Source organism: Asterias rubens, chromosome 17 (genome assembly GCF_902459465.1).
Source record: "Asterias rubens chromosome 17, eAstRub1.3, whole genome shotgun sequence".
Lineage (NCBI taxonomy): Eukaryota > Metazoa > Echinodermata > Asteroidea > Forcipulatida > Asteriidae > Asterias > Asterias rubens.
Window position 1 is genome coordinate 573,415 of NC_047078.1, and position 6,938 is coordinate 580,352.

Here is a 6,938-nt window from a genome sequence, read left to right on the forward strand (position 1 = left end):
TCCCCCAACTGAAGTAGAATTGGAAGTAGTCCAATGGGAAAAGGACTGTATGTCCCCCAACTGAAGTAGAACTGTAAGTATTCCAATGGGAGAAGGACTGTATGTCCCCAACTGAAGTAGAATTGGAAGTAGTCCAATGGGAAAAGGACTGTATGTCCCCCAACTGAAGTAGAACTTGAAAGTATTCCAATGGGAGAAGGACTGTATGTCCCCCAACTGAAGTAGAATTGAAAGTAGTCCAATGGGAGAATGACTGTATGTCCCCCAACTGAAGTAGAACTTGGAGTATTCCAATGGAAGAAGGACTGTATGTCCCCCAACTGAAGTAGAACTGGAAGTATTCTTAAGTGAGAAGGACTGTATGTCCCCCAACTGAAGTAGAACTCTAAGTATTACAATGGGAGAAGGACTGTATGTCCCCCAACTGAAGTAGAACTCTAAGTAGTCCAATGGGAGAAGGACTGTATGTCCCCCAACTGAAGTAGAACTCTAAGTATTACAATGGGAGAAGGACTGTATGTCCCCCAACTGAAGTAGAACTCTAAGTAGTCCAATGGGAGAAGGACTGTATGTCCCCCAACTGAAGTAGAATTGGAAGTAGTCCAATGGGAAAAGGACTGTATGTCCCCCAACTGAAGTAGAAATCTAAGTAGTCCAATGGGAGAAGGACTGTATGTCCCCCAACTGAAGTAGAATTGGAAGTAGTCCAATGGGAAAAGGACTGTATGTCCCCCAACTGAAGTAGAATTGAAAGTAGTCCAATGGGAGAAGGACTGTATGTCCCCCAACTGAAGTAGAACTCTAAGTATTACAATGGGAGAAGGACTGTATGTCCCCCAACTGAAGTAGAACTCTAAGTATTCTAATGGGAGAAGGACTGTATGTCCCCCAACTGAAGTAGAATTGGAAGTAGTCCAATGGGAGAAGGACTGTATGTCCCCCAACTGAAGTAGAACTCTAAGTATTCTAATGGGAGAAGGACTGTATGTCCCCCAACTGAAGTAGAATTGGAAGTAGTCCAATGGGAAAAGGACTGTATGTCCCCCAACTGAAGTAGAACTGTAAGTATTCCGATGGGAGAAGGACTAAATGTCCCCCAACTGAAGTAGAATTGGAAGTAGTCCAATGGGAAAAGGACTCTATGTCCCCCAACTGAAGTAGAACTGTAAGTATTCCAATGGGAGAAGGACTGTATGTCCCCAAACTGAAGTAGAATTGGAAGTAGTCCAATGGGAAAAGGACTCTATGTCCCCCAACTGAAGTAGGACTGTAAGTATTCCAATGGGAGAAGGACTGTATGTCCCCCAACTGAAGTAGAATTGGAAGTAGTCCAATGGGAGAAGGACTTTATGTCCCCCAACTGAAGTAGAACTCTAAGTATTCTAATGGGAGAAGGACTGTATGTCCCCCAACTGAAGTAGAATTGGAAGTAGTCCAATGGGAAAAGGACTGTATGTCCCCCAACTGAAGTAGAACTGTAAGTATTCCGATGGGAGAAGGACTGTATGTCCCCCAACTGAAGTAGAATTGGAAGTAGTCCAATGGGAAAAGGACTGTATGTCCCCCAACTGAAGTAGAACTGTAAGTATTCCAATGGGAGAAGGACTGTATGTCCCCCAACTGAAGTAGAATTGGAAGTAGTCCAATGGGAAAAGGACTCTATGTCCCCCAACTGAAGTAGAACTGTAAGTATTCGAATGGGAGAAGGACTGTATGTCCCCCAACTGAAGTAGAATTGGAAGTAGTCCAATGGGAGAAGGACTGTATGTCCCCCCACTGAAGTAGAAATCTAAGTATTCCAATGGGAGAAGGACTGTATGTCCCCCAACTGAAGTAGAACTGTAAGTATTACAATGGGAAAAGGACTGTATGTCCCCCAAATCAAGTAGAAATCTAAGTATTCCAATGGGTGAAGGACTGTATGTCCCCCAACTGAAGTAGAATTGGAAGTAGTCCAATGGGAGAAGGACTGTATGTCCCCCAACTGAAGTAGAAATCTAAGTATTCCAATGGGAGAAGGACTGTACGTCCCCCAACTGAAGTAGAATTGGAAGTAGTCCAATGGGAAAAGGACTGTATGTCCCCCAACTGAAGTAGAATTGAAAGTAGTCCAATGGGAGAAGGACTGTATGTCCCCCAACTGAACTAGAACTCAAAGTATTCCAATGGGAGAAGGACTGTATGTCCCCCAACTGAAGTAGAACTCAAATTATTCTTAAGGGAGAAGGACTGTATGTCCCCCAACTGAAGTAGAACTCTAATTAGTCCAATGGGAGAAGGACTGTATGTCCCCCAACTGAAGTAGAACTGGATGTATTCCAACGGGAGAAGGACTGTATGTCCCCCAACTGAAGTAGAACTGGATGTATTCCAACGGGAGAAGGACTGTATGTCCCCCAACTGAAGTACAACTCAAGGTATTCTGAAGGGAGAAGGACTGTATGTCCTCTAACTTAAGTAGAACTTTAGAGCTTTAGAGGACACACTGACAAGACGACGACTGTTGCATGCATCTATGTCCATTTTCGGATAAATGTCGAGAGATCACAGTATCTGTTAGCGACCGAGAAATCTGAACTTGGAACAGATCATGAATGGGTGGCATCGCCACGCACTTTTCGACAAAACGATATAATTTAGTTTGCAATAATGACGTAGGAACTGACAGACGAAGACATCATGTCATGGTTAGATCGATATCAACATCAAGACCCTCTGCTCTCCATAAGCCAAACTGGCTTCATAGTAATCAGGCGAAGTTCTGGTAGAGATCAGTACCATGATGACATAGGGAAATTTGTTTGTTTCTAAAAACCTAGATAGATTTTAACTCTTGACATTTCAGATAGGTATAGATTGATGTTAGATCAAACTGTTAATTTACCAGTCCCCCAATTGGAGAAGGACTGTATGTCCCCCAACTGAAGTAGAATTGGAAGTATTCCAATGGGAGAAGGACTGTATGTCCCCCAACTGAAGTAGAACTGTAAGTATTCCAATGGGAGAAGGACTGTATGTCCCCCAACTGTAGTAGAATTGGAAGTATTCCAATGGGAGAAGGACTGTATGTCCCCAAACTGAAGTAGAATTGGAAGTAGTCCAATGGGAAAAGGACTGTATGTCCCCCAACTGAAGTAGAATTGAAAGTAGTCCAATGGGAAAAGGACTGTATGTCCCCCAACTGAAGTAGAATTGAAAGTAGTCCAATGGGAGAAGGACTGTATGTCCCCCAACTGAAGTAGAACTCTAAGTATTACAATGGGAGAAGGACTGTATGTCCCCCAACTGAAGTAGAACTCTAAGTATTCTAATGGGAGAAGGACTGTATGTCCCCCAACTGAAGTAGAATTGAAAGTAGTCCAATGGGAGAAGGACTGTATGTCCCCCAACTGAAGTAGAACTCTAAGTAGTCCACAGGGAGAAGGACTGTATGTCCCCCAACTGAAGTAGAACTCTAAGTATTACAATGGGAGAAGGACTGTATGTCCCCCAACTGAAGTAGAATTGGAAGTAGTCCAATGGGAGAAGGACTGTATGTCCCCCAACTGAAGTAGAACTCTAAGTATTCTAATGGGAGAAGGACTGTATGTCCCCCAACTGAAGTAGAATTGGAAGTAGTCCAATGGGAAAAGGACTGTATGTCCCCCAACTGAAGTAGAACTGTAAGTATTCCAATGGGAGAATGACTGTATGTCCCCAAAGTGAAGTAGAATTGGAAGTAGTCCAATGGGAAAAGGACTGTATGTCCCCCAACTGAAGTAGAATTGAAAGTAGTCCAATGGGAAAAGGACTGTATGTCCCCCAACTGAAGTAGAATTGAAAGTAGTCCAATGGGAGAAGGACTGTATGTCCCCCAACTGAAGTAGAACTCTAAGTATTACAATGGGAGAAGGACTGTATGTCCCCCAACTGAAGTAGAACTCTAAGTATTCTAATGGGAGAAGGACTGTATGTCCCCCAACTGAAGTAGAACTCTAAGTATTACAATGGGAGAAGGACTGTATGTCCCCCAACTGAAGTAGAACTCTAAGTAGTCCAATGGGAGAGGGACTGTATGTCCCCCAACTGAAGTAGAGCTCTAAGTATTACAATGGGAGAAGGACTGTATGTCCCCCAACTGAAGTAGAACTCTAAGTAGTCCAATGGGAGAAGGACTGTATGTCCCCCAACTGAAGTAGAATTGGAAGTAGTCCAATGGGAAAAGGACTGTATGTCCCCCAACTGAAGTAGAAATCTAAGTAGTCAAATGGGAGAAGGACTGTATGTCCCCCAACTGAAGTAGAATTGGAAGTAGTCCAATGGGAAAAGGACTGTATGTCCCCCAACTGAAGTAGAATTGAAAGTAGTCCAATGGGAGAAGGACTGTATGTCCCCCAACTGAAGTAGAACTCTAAGTATTACAATGGGAGAAGGACTGTATGTCCCCCAACTGAAGTAGAACTCTAAGTATTCTAATGGGAGAAGGACTGTATGTCCCCCAACTGAAGTAGAGCTCTAAGTATTACAATGGGAGAAGGACTGTATGTCCCCCAACTGAAGTAGAACTCTAAGTATTACAATGGGAGAAGGACTGTATGTCCCCCAACTGAAGTAGAACTCTAAGTATTCTAATGGGAGAGGGACTGTATGTCCCCCAACTGAAGTAGAGCTCTAAGTATTACAATGGGAGAAGGACTGTATGTCCCCCAACTGAAGTAGAACTCTAAGTAGTCCAATGGGAGAAGGACTGTATGTCCCCCAACTGAAGTAGAATTGGAAGTAGTCCAATGGGAAAAGGACTGTATGTCCCCCAACTGAAGTAGAAATCTAAGTAGTCAAATGGGAGAAGGACTGTATGTCCCCCAACTGAAGTAGAATTGGAAGTAGTCCAATGGGAAAAGGACTGTTTGTCCCCCAACTGAAGTAGAATTGAAAGTATTACAATTGGAGAAGGACTGTATGTCCCCAAACTGAAGTAGAATTGGAAGTAGTCCAATGGGAAAAGGACTCTTTGTCCCCCAACTGAAGTAGGACTGTAAGTATTCCAATGGGAGAAGGACTGTATGTCCCCCAACTGAAGTAGAACTCTAATTAGTCCAATGGGAGAAGGACTGTATGTCCCCCAACTGAAGTAGAACTGGATGTATTCCAACGGGAGAAGGACTGTATGTCCCCCAACTGAAGTAGAACTGGATGTATTCCAACGGGAGAAGGACTGTATGTCCCCCAACTGAAGTACAACTCAAGGTATTCTGAAGGGAGAAGGACTGTATGTCCTCTAACTTAAGTAGAACTTTAGAGCTTTAGAGGACACACTGACAAGACGACGACTGTTGCATGCATCTATGTCCATTTTCGGATAAATGTCGAGAGATCACAGTATCTGTTAGCGACCGAGAAATCTGAACTTGGAACAGATCATGAATGGGTGGCATCGCCACGCACTTTTCGACAAAACGATATAATTTAGTTTGCAATAATGACGTAGGAACTGACAGACGAAGACATCATGTCATGGTTAGATCGATATCAACATCAAGACCCTCTGCTCTCCATAAGCCAAACTGGCTTCATAGTAATCAGGCGAAGTTCTGGTAGAGATCAGTACCATGATGACATAGGGAAATTTGTTTGTTTCTAAAAACCTAGATAGATTTTAACTCTTGACATTTCAGATAGGTATAGATTGATGTTAGATCAAACTGTTAATTTACCAGTCCCCCAATTGGAGAAGGACTGTATGTCCCCCAACTGAAGTAGAATTGGAAGTATTCCAATGGGAGAAGGACTGTATGTCCCCCAACTGAAGTAGAACTGTAAGTATTCCAATGGGAGAAGGACTGTATGTCCCCCAACTGTAGTAGAATTGGAAGTATTCCAATGGGAGAAGGACTGTATGTCCCCAAACTGAAGTAGAATTGGAAGTAGTCCAATGGGAAAAGGACTGTATGTCCCCCAACTGAAGTAGAATTGAAAGTAGTCCAATGGGAAAAGGACTGTATGTCCCCCAACTGAAGTAGAATTGAAAGTAGTCCAATGGGAGAAGGACTGTATGTCCCCCAACTGAAGTAGAACTCTAAGTATTACAATGGGAGAAGGACTGTATGTCCCCCAACTGAAGTAGAACTCTAAGTATTCCAATGGGAGAAGGACTGTATGTCCCCCAACTGAAGTAGAATTGAAAGTAGTCCAATGGGAGAAGGACTGTATGTCCCCCAACTGAAGTAGAACTCTAAGTAGTCCACAGGGAGAAGGACTGTATGTCCCCCAACTGAAGTAGAACTCTAAGTATTACAATGGGAGAAGGACTGTATGTCCCCCAACTGAAGTAGAATTGGAAGTAGTCCAATGGGAGAAGGACTGTATGTCCCCCAACTGAAGTAGAACTCTAAGTATTCTAATGGGAGAAGGACTGTATGTCCCCCAACTGAAGTAGAATTGGAAGTAGTCCAATGGGAAAAGGACTGTATGTCCCCCAACTGAAGTAGAACTGTAAGTATTCCAATGGGAGAATGACTGTATGTCCCCAAAGTGAAGTAGAATTGGAAGTAGTCCAATGGGAAAAGGACTGTATGTCCCCCAACTGAAGTAGAATTGAAAGTAGTCCAATGGGAAAAGGACTGTATGTCCCCCAACTGAAGTAGAATTGAAAGTAGTCCAATGGGAGAAGGACTGTATGTCCCCCAACTGAAGTAGAACTCTAAGTATTACAATGGGAGAAGGACTGTATGTCCCCCAACTGAAGTAGAACTCTAAGTATTCTAATGGGAGAAGGACTGTATGTCCCCCAACTGAAGTAGAACTCTAAGTATTACAATGGGAGAAGGACTGTATGTCCCCCAACTGAAGTAGAACTCTAAGTAGTCCAATGGGAGAGGGACTGTATGTCCCCCAACTGAAGTAGAGCTCTAAGTATTACAATGGGAGAAGGACTGTATGTCCCCCAACTGAAGTAGAAC